The 16,559-nt window shown below is 41.4% G+C and overlaps 1 protein-coding gene across 1 annotated transcript in view; it reads right to left on the bottom strand.

The window, feature by feature from the left end:
- Positions 1 to 2,736: 2,736 nt before the first annotated feature.
- Positions 2,737 to 16,559, bottom strand: part of LRP6 (LDL receptor related protein 6) — a 704,489-nt gene continuing 690,666 nt past the window's right edge. The window contains exon 24 of the transcript XR_011337960.1: positions 2,737 to 2,751. The gene's annotated coding sequence lies outside the window, so the exon portion shown is untranslated. The remainder of the gene's footprint in view (positions 2,752 to 16,559) is intronic.

Below are 16,559 nucleotides of genomic sequence, written 5' to 3'. Positions count from 1 at the left end.
GAGTGCAGAGAGGTGAATCTTTACCAAAGAAACAGATTTTTAAAAACAAAACATTTTATCAGAACTAAATTAACATCCTGTATGAAAATGAAAGAGCTGCTTTCACATTCAGGTTGTTTGGGTTTTTTCACTGAAAATGTTTGCATGCTAGCCAACAATTCAAGTTGTTTTGGAACATTTCTTCCGTGTAAGTCAGCTCTTCTGACCTATGACTGTGAGGACTTCAGAATGTGATTTTAACATAGTTTTTTTATCAGTGCATTTCTTGAGAACTTTTATAGGAGTCATGAGATGAGGAAAGAATGAGAAAAATAATTTTGCAGGGATTGGAATATCTGGACTGCTTCTCTCCTGGAACAGTTTTTTTCAGTCTTGGTCAAGCTTGCTGTGAGCAAGGTTGGTTTCAGATTATAATACATCGTATGAAGGGCATTCCACCCCAAACCGTCATCACTATTCCACTGAGAAGATGCTGGTCCTCATATTGGGAACTATGTTATCAACATTTTGCCTATTATTATCATAGTTTGAGAGTAATTTGTATCTAGTGTATATTCAGGCAACCGTTTGGTGCTTCACTGAAGTATACTACATCTGCTGCTGGAAACTGTCATCTGACCATGCTTTAGTTCAAGATCTTTGCTGTCTGCATCATTAAGCTATGATGTAGAAGCTTATTCTTCAATCAGTGGCATCCTGCCTTTCTGTTTGATTACCTCAAGGTTTGCTGTTGAAATTAAGAAGGTTCTTACAGTTACATCTCTTTGCAGTGAGTTCTTACAAAATCATTCACCTTGAAAAACAATCTTCTTTTCAAATACACTCACATTTAACTTCACAAATCATATTTGCCATGATTTTTGGATTTATCCCACTTAAGAGTTTTGCTTCCATAGCTAGGCTAAAGCTGTACTGCAGTTGGAGTGTCTCAAAGATGCCTGTAAAAATAATGTTGGCATTCATGTTAATACAGGTTTCTTTGAGTAATGATTTTCAGCTCCAGGCAGTCTTCAAAACTCTTAAAATATTTAAGAAACAAGGATGAAAGTTCAGAAGATGCAGAGGAAATTGCTACTAGAATAACAGTCATCTGAAATAACAACAAATATCTATAGATATCTATAGACTTTCCAGAAAGAGCACTATGGCCTCCCCCTGCTGCCCTGACATGTATCCTCCCACCTCTGGCAGTGTAAAAGAAATGTGCATTCTCTATGACCGTTTAGTCTTCCTTTGGGAAAAAATAACTAGGGAAGTTGATGGTACTTTGGCCTGGCAAGTGTTTCTGATGGTCATTTGGCAGCGTGAGTGCTTGCCCTCAGTACAGAACACCTGAGTTGGTCCATGCAACCACTGAGCAGTCATCAGTTACAGCAGCTGTGAATCATAACCCAGGTGTACTGTATTCCACTTGCAGACAAAAAAGGAAGACTCAGAAGCCCGTTACACCTCTCCCTAAGGCATTACTGCTATTGCCAACTCTACGGTTCAAAACTTATGAGTCAAACCTCTCTCAAATCTTAAGATTTACTTAAAAGAAATATGTTAAGGGATAGAAAACAGTTTTTAAAACTGAGTTTATTTTGTATTGTGTTCTGACACTACAATGCCATAAACCCAAGATTTATTAAACTGGGGTGATGGGAAACATTCCATAACCCCCCTAGCACGTGGTATTTCTTGCTTTAAAACTCTGCCTTGTAAAGAAGGAGGAGTTGTGTGTATTTAGCAGGAATACATTAGGCCAGTTATTTTACTTTTGTTTTATTAACGCACTTGGATTCTAAATCTGTTAATTTTGATTCCTCCTATTCCCATTTGGTTGTGATGGCAAGCATTTGACACTGCCAGTGAAATCTAGGGGAAAGGTGCTTTCAACGTACATTGCCAATATATGCAGCACATTGTAAAGCTGAGTAACTGGAAAAGCCAGGTTCTTCATCTCTCAGTTTGGGCACCCACTATGGATGGGGTGCTTGAGCCAAATTCTTAGTCTTTAAAATGTGGGTAGTATCGCTCCTTCAGCTCACTGTATTTTCGTGAAGATAAATAAGTGGATATCTGAGTAGCGTTCAAGGACCACAATGTTAAGAAGTGCCACAGCAAAACCTTGTAATTCAGGCTCTAGTGGGCAGTTTGAGAAGCATCCAGTTAATAAGACGTGGAGCTGCACCTTGTTCAGCAAGGAGACTACAAAATAGAGTAACTGCTAATAATGGCATTGTTTCGCTCCATCTGTTCAATGAAGGTGGGACCCAGAAAAGACGGAAAACAGGCCTTTGAGTGAGAATTGTATCATACAAGGGCAGTATCCGAGAAATGCTGCTGCACAGTAGATTTTATTCATATTTTTTTCTGTTTTATTCTATACCCTTTAATCATGTTTTAACAGAACTTTAAAACATATGTGTATGTGTGTGTGAATATGTGTGGTTGTGCACATCATTTCTGGAAGTTGGGAGGGAAGTTAAAAGCAAATTGCATAAACAGAGATTTTATCTTGCAGCAGTCTGCTAACATCCAAATGAGTCATCAGAAGGAGTGGAATATTCTGAGCCATCCCACAGTGTCCTGCTACTTGAGCCAACTGATGGCAATAAGAAGATAATTCTCTATTTAAAGCACCTCCATAGAGAAACAACGTAGAGTTGTTGGTGATTCCCTCTTTTCCCTTGCCAATGTCCTGGCTTCTCATCACTGTCTCTTTTCTACCTGCTTCTACTAGCTCCCCCAGCCAAGAAGTCCAGTTTACTTTTGCAAATAGTCTACACGTTTTTTGAACACCTCCAGGGATGGTTGACTCCACCACTTGCCTGGACAGCTTGTTCCAGTGCTTGACCACTCTTTCAGTAAAGAATTTTTTTTCTAAACCTCCCCTGGTGCAACTTGAGGCCATTTCCTCTCATCCTATCATTTGTTACTTGAAAGAAGAGACCAATACCCACATCGCTACAACCTCTTTTCAGGTAGAGAGCAATAAGATCTCCTCCCAGCTTCCTCTTCTCCAGGCTAAACATTCCTGGTTCTCTCAAACGAATTTTTCCTATTGAACTTCAGCAAGTCCCTAGCAAGCGTACATGAACTGAAGTTTTGAAATGTTTACATCCTGGCTATAATGAAGCTTTGAGCCCACTTCCCAAACAAGCTACCTCCCGTTGTAGTTCCTACTCCAAATGTGGGGATGCAGGAGCTTCTCAGAGAAAAGGTTTCTGTAATCTGGCAGCATGCACCAAACAACTAATGCTTTGATAGGCTCATACTTGGAAAGGTCTAAGCCATTTGGCTGCAGATTTTCAAATAAGTTATCCCTGAGGTACACACCTGGTGACGGAAATTTTCAGCCAAACAGTTTAAGTTTGGCAAAGTTTTTAAGCAACTGAAAATGCAGTCTTGTAATAGGAGGTATCTGGCAACCGTAACTGTTGGCAGTTGTGCTAGCCCCACCTATAATATTTTTGGATCATTTAATAATGTGGTGAAGCTTGTGAAGGGGGTATTTTTTCCGTTAGAAATCAGTAAGGTACAACTGTGTAGCTTCTTCACACTCCTTCAAGCTACAAAGCACTGAAAGATCATTTGAAGTAAAGTTGAGTTTGGAAACACTAGCCAGTTCCCATAAGCTTCCTGTTACTGGGAAGCCTTAATTGTAAGAAATGAGGAAAAAATATACTAAAATTGTTACTGACTTTTCCAGTTTTAACATCCTAAATTATTTTTAAAACATATTTTCACATGTTCTATAATTAATTCAAGTCGTACTGATATGTTTCATCCACTCATGTCTGACTGGCCAGTCTTAGCTCCAACAATGTCAGGCTACTTTAAACAAGAGAAAAACAAATATACAGGAAGCTGATGATGAGCATTTTGACATATGCAACTTTCACTTGTTTTAACAAAATATTTGGTATTTGTTCTCATGACTACACTTAGCAAACTTCATAAGAGAGAACAACAACATTTTTATTCATTTTAAACCAAGTATTTATTAACATTTTTATAGCTAAAAAACTACATTCTCTGAAGAATTCTTTAGCCTCTAAAACCAAATACAATGTTTAAATAGCTTGTGCCCACCTTTGTTAACCCTTTATGGGCTAGGATTTGCTCAGTTTTCACTTGTTTGTTTCTTTGTTTACTTTTCGATGCCAACGCAGATGCAAATCATTTGGGTATAACAACTTACTCCTCATACTGCACGGCAGAACATATTTTATTCTGATCTGTCAATGAGGTGAAGATTTTCTTGTTGGTGGTAATTGTAGAATGATTTTTGGTAAATTGCCCAGTGTGGCTTCACCTATTACAAGGCTAAACAGATTACACCCAGTAAAAACTATAATAGAATGTTGATAGCAGTAAGTAAAACACAAGAACTTGTAATCTCTGATCAGACCACTGGTGTTTCAGCTTTCTCCCCAGTCTGTCACTGGAGCAGTTACTATACGCTTAGGAGGAAACTGAGGGACTCCAGTGGAACAGGCTGCCTAGGGAAGTGGTGGAGTTGTTCAAAAAGTGCGTAGGCATGGCAGTGGGACATGGTTTAGCAGGCACGGTGATGTTGGGCTGATGTTTGATGATCCTAGATGATCGTACGTTTCTATGCATATATTAATATATAGGTGGGAGAAATTGTTTTCTAATACCAACCATCTAGTATATGGCATTAGGGTCCTAAAATGGGGGTCTTATAAATGTATTTGTTTCATTTTGCAGACTTTCCTTTCTGTCCTTGCTCAGAACAATAACGTGCTGAATAATACCAGTGTGATTACACCTCATCAGGGAAACTTAGTACCAGGATGCAAAATGAGCATACTAAGGAGATAAAGCATAACCAGCCTAATTCATACCTGGATAAACTCAAGCTTGTTGGAGCTGCCTAGCAAGTAATATCCAAAATTCATATTCTCCACAAAAAAAAAGGCTTTTTGTAAGTCAATTAAAGTGTTCTTGGCTTAACAAGAAAAAGTGATAGCTTTAGTTTAGTGCACCATCTATCTATTTTGCACATCCCTGCTCATCTGCAGAAAAAAAAAGTTGCCAGTGTTTGCTTCTGCTGTATAATACTACATCTTAACCAAGGGGATTGGAACTAGGTGATCTTCAAGGTCCCTTCCAACCCAAACCATTCTACGAAATTGAAGATGAAAAGAGGATAAATAACCAAACAGAGCTTTTGTGAGACCCCACCTGGAGTATTGTGTCCAGTCCTCAAATCCCCAACATAAGAAGGGTCTGGAACTGTTGGAATGGGTCCAGAGGAGGGCTACAAGGATGATCAGAGGGCTGCAGCACCTCCCATATGAGGACAGAGAGTTGGGGTTGTTGAGCCTGGAGAAGAGAAGGCTCCAGGGAGAACTTATAGTGACCTTCCAGTACAGAAAGGGGCTACAGGAAAGCTGGGGAGTCACTTTTCACACAATCACAGAATAACCAGGTTGGAAGAGACCCACCGGATCATCGAGTCCAACCATTCCTTTTACAAGGGCATAGAATGATGAGTGGGAATGGCTTTAAATTGGAGGGGGGGAAGATGTAGATTAGACATTAAGAAGAAATTCTTCTCGATGAGGAGGGTGAGGCACTGGCACAGGTTGCTCAGGGAAGTTGTGGCTGCCCCATCCCTGGAGGTGTTGAATACCAGGTTGGATGGGGCCTTGGGCAGCCTGGTCTGGTGGGACGTGTCCCTGCCCATGGCAGGGGGGTGGAACTGGATGGGCTTTATTGTCCCTTCCAACCCAAACCATTCTATGATGCTACGATTTTATGAAATCCTGGAGTAACCGAATGCAAAAAAAAAAAAAAACCAAAACCAAAAAACCAAACAACTAAACAAAACAACAAGGATCCCAGAACTCAGAAGGGTTAAGCAGGGCAGCCGGGGCGCCAGCGACGCTCCCAGACTGCTGAATCACGCCGGTCACGTGACCTCCCGCCGCGCCGGACCCGCCCGCGCCCGCGCGCGCCCCCGCACCGCGCGCTCCTCCCCCCACCCTCCTCCGCCTTCCCGTCCGTCCCGCACGCTGCCAGGGGCGCGTGCACGAGGCATGCGGAGGGGGGGGGAGGGGGGGGGAGGGGGGGAAGGGGAGCTTGAGAGCGCGCAACCCGCGGCGGTCACGTGACCTCGCGGCGGGCGGGGAGGGGCTGGGGCTGCGCTGCTTGGGGGCGAGGTGGGGGGACAGGCAGAAATCCACAGCCCTTCCCTTGGAGACACGGAATGGACCCCGGCGTGTGTTACGGCTCGGCCTGCAAACTCAGTACTCGTGTTGGGGGGGGGGGAACAATAATCTGAAGTTTAAAGATCTCTGATAAATTATTGTTAAATATTTTGATTGCTGTATACAGCGCGTTTATTACTCGCCTTCATTTATGTATGAAGATCCGAGGCGCTGCGTGCGAGTTAATCACAGCGTTGCAACGCGAAATATTTTCATAGTTTGGAGCACTCGGATGAGTTCAAATTACACATTTTACTGGATTTTAATTGCAATATTTATTTATATAAATAACTTCGTAAATATTCTTTTAACCTCGCTGCATGAAAATACATTAATTTACAATCACGCTAAAATTTATAAGCAATTTTTTTTTTTTTCCAAATGAAAAGCTAATGATGAGTGGATTGCAGCGAATTCTCTTCATTAGTTCGTGGCTATTCAGAGCCTTGCAAAAGGGCTCACGTGGTTGCCAAACTACACAAAAATAGCAGAATTAACATTCACTCCGAGTTCCCAGGCATCAGCCGGGGTGGGGAGGCACCCGGCCAGCCCCGAGGGGCACCCTGCGAACCCCGAGGGGCACCCTGCGAACCCCGAGGGGCAGGGTGGCTTGTGAGCCCCAGGGGAGGCTCCCTGCCACCCCAGGGAAAGGCACCCCCTAAACCCCCAGGAAAGGGCACCCTGAGACCCCAGGGAAAGGCATCCCCTAAACCCCCGGGGGAGGCATCCCGTGGCCCCAGGGAAGGGCACCCTGTGAGCCCCAGGAGAAACGCCCTGAGACTCCAGGGAAGGGCATCCTGAGTACCCCAGGGGGAGGCATCCTGTGGCCCCAGGGAAGGGCACCCTGAGACTCCAGGGAAAGGCATCCCCTAAACCCCCAGAGTAGGGCACCTTGTGAGCCCCAGGGGGAAGCATCCCGCGACCCCAGGGAAGGGCATCCTTCGAGCCCCATTCTGGCCCGGTGGCAGGTGGGAAAGGAGGAGTTAAAGCGGGCAGCCCTTCTGGCGCAGGCCTTTCCCTCTTTCGCCTCTTTCTTCTTAATTAATCATACGCTGCTTCGCAATTTAAATATGGAAATGGCGAGCCGTACGCAATTATTAATGAGCCTCCAGGCTGTCCTGTGGCGCTTCAAGACAAGCTGTGTCAGCCCGCGGGAAACAGCATGGCATCTCCTTTCTTGATGTGTGTGAAATTTATGTGCACAAAGGCTCCTCCTTTATCTATGCGCAAGCTAAATAAATAAATAAAGGCTTTTGTTTGCCAGGCTACTTGCACATGACTGTTTTGACTAAACCGCTCCACGTTTTTGTACTATCTAGTGCCTAGAGAGAAAAAAAAAAGGGTGGATGGGGGAGGAAGGAGGGGGCGGGGGGGGAGGGGGGAGGAGGTGGGCACAGTCCCTGGGGCTGCGTTACCTGCTGGAGCACGATGCTCATGGGGATGGGGAAAGATGGGGAAGGATGGGGATGGATGGGGAAAGATGGGGATGGATGGGGAAGTGCCTGGGGCTGTATTAGCTGATGGACCACTGTGCTCATTGGGATGGGAAAGGATGTGGGGCAAAATCCCCGGGGCTGTGCCACCTGCTGGACCGCGAAGCTCATGGGGATAGTGAAGGATGGGGATGGGGCGGGGGGGTGGTGTGGAGGTCTCTTTAACAAAAATGAAAACACGCACCCGCAGATCTCGCCCCTAGGAGATACCAATATAACATCACCGAACACTAAACTTTGCCCTCGGCTGACCCCCCCCAGCCCCGCGGCGGGCGGCGTGTCGCGCTGCCAGCGCCTGCACCCGGTGAGACGGGGCGGCGAGGACAACATGGCCGGTGCCTTCTAAGCCTCAGCCGCTCCCCGGCCCGTGGCGGGACGGAACGGCTCGGCTCGGCTCTCCCGCACCCACTAACACCTCCAGCCCGGCACACAAGCCCGGGGGGGTGGCTCGGAGGCTGGGCTTGGAGGATTCGGCAGCGGTATCCCTCTATTTGTGTATTTTTAAGCGCCCCCTCCTCCCCTTTAATCTCCTTTTTCTGCCGGTGTGTCAGCAACCCATTCAGTGCAGCGCGCGACTAGGTAAAAAGCAGTAACCGGCAACTAGTTTAATTAATCTGGGGCGGGTTGTTTTTTTTTCTGTAGAGCCTTTATAAATGAGGAGCAGTCCAAGGTGGGAGGAGGAAGCGAGGAGCGGAAGGGACAGGGACGGGGAATGAATGAACGAACGGTGGGGGATAACAAAGAGTCAGGTGCAGGGCTGCATGTGCGTTGCTGACAGATGGGTTTGGGTGTTTGTTTTTTTTTTTTCAAACGCTCCTGTAGCCATTACATAAGCAAATGGAAAAGCTGTGGAAGCAAAAGCCAGCTTTCTGGCGGCAGCTGTGGAAGAGGCGTGTGCGTTGCATAGGGAAGAGCCCGTGCCTCTAGTGATGGAGAAGGTGGTACCAGGCAGTTCTGCGGGGCAGCAGATACCTTTGACTTTGCTTTTCCCGCTGCAAAACAGCCTGCTGCTTCCCTGGGTGAAGGTAACATCCCTCTTAACGCGTTTTTGGTTGCTTGGGTTGGGGTTTTTCGTTTTGTTTTTTTTTTTTTTTGCTAGTTTGCCATGTTAGATAAGAGCGCGACTTTGATGTCTTCTTGATGCAGTTGCAAAGCGAAACAAACCAGGGCAAAGACAGGGATTTCATCTACAGCCGGGATGGGGAGGGGGGGTGGTGGGGGTAAGATCAGGATATGATCAACACCGCTGAAAAAATGGTAGGAGAATAATGTTTACTTTTGAATATATGGCCTGCTGCCAGGTTGGCGCTGCTTTTTAGGTTAGCAGAGGTTGGAGGAAGGGCCAGACTGAGGCGTGGCTAGCTGCTGTCAAGGAAAAAAAAAAAAGAAAGAAAAAGGGCTGCAAATTGCTGTTCTCAGCTTTTTTTTTTTTTTTTTTTTCCCCCCCTCTCTTCTCCCCCCCCCCTCCTCCCGCCCTCCCCTGGAAAAAGGCAGTGCTGTCTCTTAAGGCTATTAAAAATGATGCAGAATTTTAACCATCTGCTGTACCGGGTACTCTTTGCTGGTGCTGCAAAGCTGTGTTTTTGTAAAGGGAAGAAATTGCAAAGCTTTCCTAATTAAAAAAAAAAACCACAAAAACAAAAACCTGCTTTTTTAAAGCACGTAAATATTCATAAAATTGTATCTTTAAAGAAAGATTCTTTTAAATTGTGAATTGACAGATGGGTATTACCAGAACTGAAATGTTTTTAGCCTGTAGTGAAGGGTTTTTTCACCCAAAGGGACACAGGTGTGCGGCTACAGCATGTACCGCTGCTTGGGAGATGTGCGAGCAATGCAAGAGTCAAGACGGGGACAGTGATATAAGCAGATGTATTTATAGACTTGTGATATTTTTGTTTTCAAGGCTGTGGAAGCGCATGAGGTGTAGCCAAATGCAGCAAAGTCATGGCTTGTGCTAGACCATCTGCATATATGCAGACAGGAGTGAAATTATTTAATGAGTAGCACGGAGACTGGCAAATGACCTATGGTATTGATACGGCCTCCTGAATTGTGTGTCCAGTACACAAAGGAAGAGTAGTTTTAAATAATAATAGATGGGGAAAATGCTTTTGAAGTGATGCAGCTTAAAGAAGAAAATATCAGGAGTCTTTAATGTGGTATGCTTAATGTCTCATAAATTAGATTAACTATTTAAGTGCCACGACCAGCAAATTAAATTTCAAATAATCATAAATCAGAATGTAATGTTTGTCTGGAGGAAGAGCTAAGAAAATTGGAGGTTATTGCCTCAGAATTCATTAATGAATTTACGATCAGTTAGCAAGTTATTGGAAAAAGAGATTGTAGTGAAGTATTTGAGACATACATTTCCCTTGAAAATGCAGTTTGGGTTTTCTCTTTTAAGATCTTTCAATACTAGATAGTTATCTAAAGCCACTGGTTATTATTTGTAACTGGGAGGGCTGTATTTTCTTTAAACAAAACATCTACAATTTATAAATGGATGTTAAGAAAGGCATTTACTTTCTGAAGCCAATGTAGAGGCCCAGTTAAACCTCTTCATTCCATTTTAATTGAAAAAATAATAATAAAATTATATTTTAGATGACTTGTCGACCAAGTAAATTTTCTTATTCTTAAAGCTGGAGGTCAGAGGCTGAATTTTGTCACCTGTTGCCTACAACAGAAAGAAAAAGGGGAGGGGGAACAGTTACTGATCATGCGAGTTTTTGCACAGAACTAGCTGTTTGTCATTTTATTGCTGCTCAGTAGAGAAAAGAGCCTCTTTTTTTCCTTTTGCTTGTAGGTGCCGCATAAAATTGTACACACTATGTTTGCTTCAAATAGTGCCCAAGAAGCATTATGAGGTGTTTAGTCACAGTTTGGATGTGGTATTGGGAGAAAACAGTGCGGGAACTGTGGGGTTAGATTTTCAAGGGAATAGACGATGTAATCCAAGGCTGCCTAAATCCCAAACTGGTATCCAGGCAATGCTGAAACACTAAATTCTCTGTTCGTTTTTGGTTTGGGTGTTATCTACTGAACATTTTCCTTTCTTTAAAGGTCTTCACTATGGCTGGGGATTTTGGTGTTGTGGTTTGTTGTTTTGGTTTGGGTGTTTTTCTTCTGTTAACTCTAGTTTGTTCCTCTTCGTGCAGAACACTTTGATAAATACAAATGCAAACAGTCTGGTTTTTCTGACATGGAATACGTGTATGGCAGGGCTTTGCAGGGGGCTGTTACAGACCAGTAAAATAAGCATGTGCTAATATTTTCTTCTACTATGTATTTGGATTTAAAAGTCAGTGTTGTGTATCAGAGCACTCCAGTATGGTGAGAGGTACACATATCATCTACTATTCTGCAGAGAAAAGAGATTTCTGAATTAATAAACGTGTCTACAAATACTATGCTAGTGTCGTTATTCCGCAAGTGAATTGTATTTTGCTGTATGTGCAAAATACAGCACATGTACTTTATCTAACCCTGCATTATTTGGGCTTTAGGATTTCAAAATTGTATATTGGAAATCTATTCGGATGTAACATTAGAGGAAACTGTGAACACCTCTACTAATAGTGAAAGTGGATCATTTGTTTATAAGAGTGGTTTTCTCTGGGTGTGGAATTGTACATGAATAAATATATAGTAGTTGCTGGATAACATTATTTTGGATTTGGTATTATTTAATACGCTACCTGTAATATATGTTGTCGTCCCCTAACACGCATCTCAATGTAACATTAATGTTTTTATTTTAGTATCTGTTTGCTGTTTCAGCAAACATAGTAGCATGAAGCTGTGGATTGAGGTTATGTATTTAGTTCCAAATTTAAATAAACAAGCAACGTATTTCAATATTAATTCCACAGTGCTAATGATAGCTGAACAATAACATCTTTGTGCACTAGTTTGCAAAAAATTGAGCTTGAGTTGCTGAACTCTAAATGCTGTATTTTTGCTTTGTTGTTGAATGCTACAGCTGATTATTTGAAAAGAAGTGAGTATTTTTTTAGATACTGGGAAAAGTTGATTTTATCACTTTGTGTTCGGATTCAATATTCTCTGGTGAAATGGAATATGAAATGTATTGTAATTACAGTGTCATTTAAATAATGAATTAAAGCCAGCAGATGATACGATATGCAAAACAGCTTATAACAACAATCAATTTCCATATAATTCCATCTACTGCCAAATTGTTGATAAAATAAATTTGATTAAATATAAGAATAAGGACATGTTGGATACTATTTATTATGCAGTATCATTAACTGTGTTGAAGATACTGTGATCCAAATCGTGATAGTCTGGGTGAGGTTATGAGGGATACATAAGTCGAGAAAGTTTTACTCAAGGGATTTTTTTTTTTTCTTCTTCTTCATTTTTTAAAAAAAAAAAACAAAACGCAGGGTCAGAGTTAACCAGAACTGCCTGAGTTTCAAATCCACTAAAGAGAGAAGCCCTGGAAGGTTTTTCTAAGCTTGTCTCATGTTGTAATACTGTTACAAAATACATAGGCTTGTCCAAAGGTACTCTGAAAAGCCCCCAGTTTGTGAATTTTTTCAGTACCAGTGTAAAATATGTTATGTTAAATTCTGGAAGGAGATAGAGGGCTTAGTTCTGTTGTCAGTATCGAACACTTCTAATGATGTTTCCTGTGATTTGAATAGAGAGCCATATCAGGCCTACCAAATCTGTTTGACATAAAACAGAAAATACAGATAGATGTGTGCAAATAATTTATTTGTTTCTAATCTGCCTAATTAAATCAGCAATGCAGTATCTGGCGTCCATTAAAAATGTGGTGGGTTTTTTGTTTGGTTTTTTTTTCCCCAGGGTCTGGCTTAGAAAGGATTTTGTGGTCAGTGGAAAAAAATGAGGAAGAGGAGGGTGTGGCTGCCACTCAGAGGACCTGGCCCTGCACAGGGGCACTTGCTTGTGGAGATGCGGTCCTTCATCGTGACAAAATGAAGACTTCTTTTAGGTAAAACAAAAATACTTTATTGTTTTTTAATAAGAAATCAAGTAAGAATGTAATCCTATTATTTCTTAATGCATATTTCTGAAGCATGGTCAGTTATCCTCACTTGGGTTCACTGGCTTTATTCACATCTTGTTTTGCCATAGATTTCTCAGATATTTCACTAATCATGACAAAACCCACAAAAACTCGTTCCTGGAAAGTGGTTTGTTTTGTTTATTCTGAAAATCCAAGAAGGGACTGGTCCTGTAGGCTCTAGAATGTAGCTGTACCCACTTCTGGATTTTTATTTCCATGCAGTTTCCTACAGCATGAGCCCCTGTACCGGCACATATGTGTGTGTATATATATGCGCACACATGTGCACAAACACACACACGCACATTTTTGTCTATCGTTCCTTATATTATGACAGCAATTACAGGATCACAAAAGGCTGGAATGAGCCTTTGAGAATATTTTCACATAACAGTTCGAGGGATGAGATTTTGACTATTTCTAGTAAAACTATATGTATTTTTTTAAGACATAGTCCACGCTTGTTACAAGAGCTTTTTGTTAATCATTCTCATTTACAATCTTGATTCTGTGTAACTTGCATTAATGCTGGGGTTTTTTTCTTCTGCTGCTGCAACAAATATACTTGGTAAAAGTGTGATTTTTACTGATACTGTGAGTGCAGATGGAGCTGATGAAACTTCTTCAGTAGTATAACCACTTAGAGGTGTGGTTATAGAATCTGCTTTCTCATCTCCTGTCTTATATTTGAGCTCATCATCTCTTAATTAAGGCTCCTTGTTTTCCTTTGAAGAGCAGCAGTGTGTGGGTTGTGGTGAGGTATTATCACAGTTTGGATGAATTGTTAGCCACAAGACTGAAGGCCAAGTGTAGCAAACCACCATACAAGTGGCAATAGCCCAGCATCTGACACACATCTTGGAATCTCTTATAATTATTAAATCGGTTTTGCAAACAATGACGTATGGATGGAAAAAAAGATAATAAAATAAACTAAACAAGGAAAGGGGGGGGAGTGAAATAAACAAGGAAACATATTTGTATCATAAAACAATATCTTATAATTTAGGTTCTTGCTAAATATGGGAAGAGGAAGAGCAGGTGGCAAAGTAAGCATATATGGGTTTAAGTATTTTTGTAAAAATTGAGCAAAGCATTAATAGTGTTGTATCAGGCACAGGGGCTAGCTTAGATGATGAACAATTTCACTTTAACTGAAGTGAGCTTTTCTATTCCCTGTTCGTTGCTTTTGACCAACAGGAAACATTTAAAAGTAGAAATTACTGCATTGGATCAAATCCACCATCTAATTAATACTAGGTCTACCCTGACAGTTCTTACAAAGGGTTTATTGGTGAGGGAACGGAGGGAGAATACAACCAACATTTGATCCTTTTGGAATACCCTGTCCTTGTCTTAAAGTGGGCCAGCTAGATCCCTTGGCCATTCCTTTATCATGCCTTTGTGCAAAGGTCTTCATGGTCTTTCAAGTAAACGCTATTTTTGTAGGCTATGAATAGAACTGCGTTCTTTCAGAAACCCACTGATGTTGCTTAATGTTGAATGTGGCACTGATTTTCACATGCTCTGGCTGCACTTTGCGAACTAATGTATTCCCATACTTTGAACTTACCTTACTTAAATTAACTGAATAATCCCCCATTCAAGAATGGAAATAGGTGAGAAAGTCAAACTGATTCCTGACTTTCAACGTATGGATCTCTGTTGTGTTCCCTGTTGCTCATGTGCTTGGTAGCATAAATAGTTTAATCACTTTATGTCTTCATATATGGCAGGTTTTTTGTAAGCCAAATAATTCGGGTCACCTGCCCTTGCACTCCTGTTACTTCTGTAGTTATAATAAGGTAAGGTAAAAAGAACCGTAGATAGCATATACCTGCCAGGGAAATACCTTCACGGAGAGTATTAGAAGGGTAATGTTTTTAATACAGTATTCTGTGGGGTTTTAAGCACGCATCATAAGACTTGGCTTATTTGACATTGCTGCATGTACGTGAGAGCTTATTACGATGGAGCCTAGGTATTTTCTCTTTGCTGAGAATGTCGCAATAGGATTTCCTTAGCAATTACCAAAAAAATATTTACCGTCTTTCACATTCACTCAACTTTTTTAAACCCTTCAGTAACACAAATACATTCCCCTCACTTGTCAATTTTGCCACTCTGTTTTACAGCTGATCTTTCCAGACTATTCACTAAAATTCAAAGCTGATAACAACAGCATAATATCTGCAGGCGACAACTATTAACCTTTTTCTTCTTAAAATGTCTTTTTAGTCCTACATTTTACTTTTGCCTGCTTAACTCATTTTTAATCATGACTCCAACTTTCTGTTACTCCTACTCTGTTTTCTTTATGGTCTTTATGAGTCACATTATCAAAGCCCTTTTGAAAGGCCAAATAAATAATAATTTTTCCTGTGGATGCACTCAAAATTAAAAAAGACATTTTTTTCACTGTTTTAGCAGTGTTATTTTTTTCTCTCCATTATGTAATCTTACATTAAAGTAATAATCTTTTAAAGTAGCTTTTCAGATGGTTTACTGAATGCAAGAATTCATTGGCATGTAATGCCAATAGCATGTGCCTGTTTTTAAGAAGTCCTACCCTTTCATTCCTGATAGGAGAGTGTATTTTTGTGGGAAAACACTGCATCCAGCCTTGAGCTGCTGCAGAACTCCGGCCTGTGTATGTAGAGCTCACTATGGCTTGCCTTTTAATTTATCCAGTTATTTCAGCACTTTCTGGTTTTGTATCTGCTGTTCTTTCAGTATATTTGCAAAAGAATTGATTAATGGGATTTGCTGTCTAGATTGACCAGGCAATTTGATCACCTTGGTATCATAGATTTTTCTACGTGTATTAAGTCAGGTAGCTTCTTTTTAAGCTCAAAGGTACCTTTGGGTCTGTTTGGATTTGTGAGCATCGGAAAAGAATAAGGTGTTATCCAGGAGTACAACATAGGGTCAACATTTCTCCACCTCCAAAACCACCCAAACTATACAAGAATTTTGTGTCACAAGGTCATGTTTCCTCTGTTGTAGTGTTCAAGAGAAGGAACATCTTATTCCATAACTTCTAGGAGTGTGGTTTTTAATTCCCATTTAATTCTTGGAGGGAGAGTACTGCTGGTTGGTATGAAGGTGAAAGAGAACTGGTAAATGAAAGACTAAGAGGTATAATCCAGAATTTCTGCTGGAAGAAGTAGTGGGTGTACAGCTTTATTTTTCTTTCATACACCAGATCAGGAACGCAGCTGACATGAAACGCTAATACGGTCGTACAGGGTGAGAAAGGGTGAGTTTACTCTTTTGCATGACTAAATATCTCAAGGTCATAATCAGCAGTTATCTTTTCTCTAATGTTTTTCCTCCTCTTTATTCAATCCCTTTTTCCCAGTACTATTTCAGACTTGTCAGACAATTGTTGTTCAGTCTTCATGTTTCTAATATATGTCAATAAATTGTCCTTATGTCTTTGGTTCAACCCTTACATTCGCAATCTCCATTTTAAATATTACTTTGTAAGTATATTCTTTTTTCTAGTTGTTTGAGTTCAATGCTTTTGTTTGTACCTCCTTGCCTCAACCTATTACAAAGCTTTCCTCAGTACTCAGACTGCCCTGTCCACCTATTTCTGTGTCTAGAGATTTTGTTACTATTGGTTTTTCCCCCAGTGGATGTACTATGCCTGCCTAATCATTCATGCACAAAAGCAGAGTGTTCCCTTTGAAGTCAATGGGAAGATTCAGTAAACATATAACATGACAGTATGGTACTCTCTTTCCAGGTAGCTTATTTTAAATACCTGCTGTA

Source organism: Phaenicophaeus curvirostris, chromosome 1 (assembly GCF_032191515.1).
Source record: "Phaenicophaeus curvirostris isolate KB17595 chromosome 1, BPBGC_Pcur_1.0, whole genome shotgun sequence".
In the NCBI taxonomy this organism is placed as follows: Eukaryota; Metazoa; Chordata; class Aves; order Cuculiformes; family Cuculidae; genus Phaenicophaeus; species Phaenicophaeus curvirostris.
Note: the sequence above shows the minus strand (reverse complement) of the source record. Positions and strands in the feature narration are given on the sequence as shown.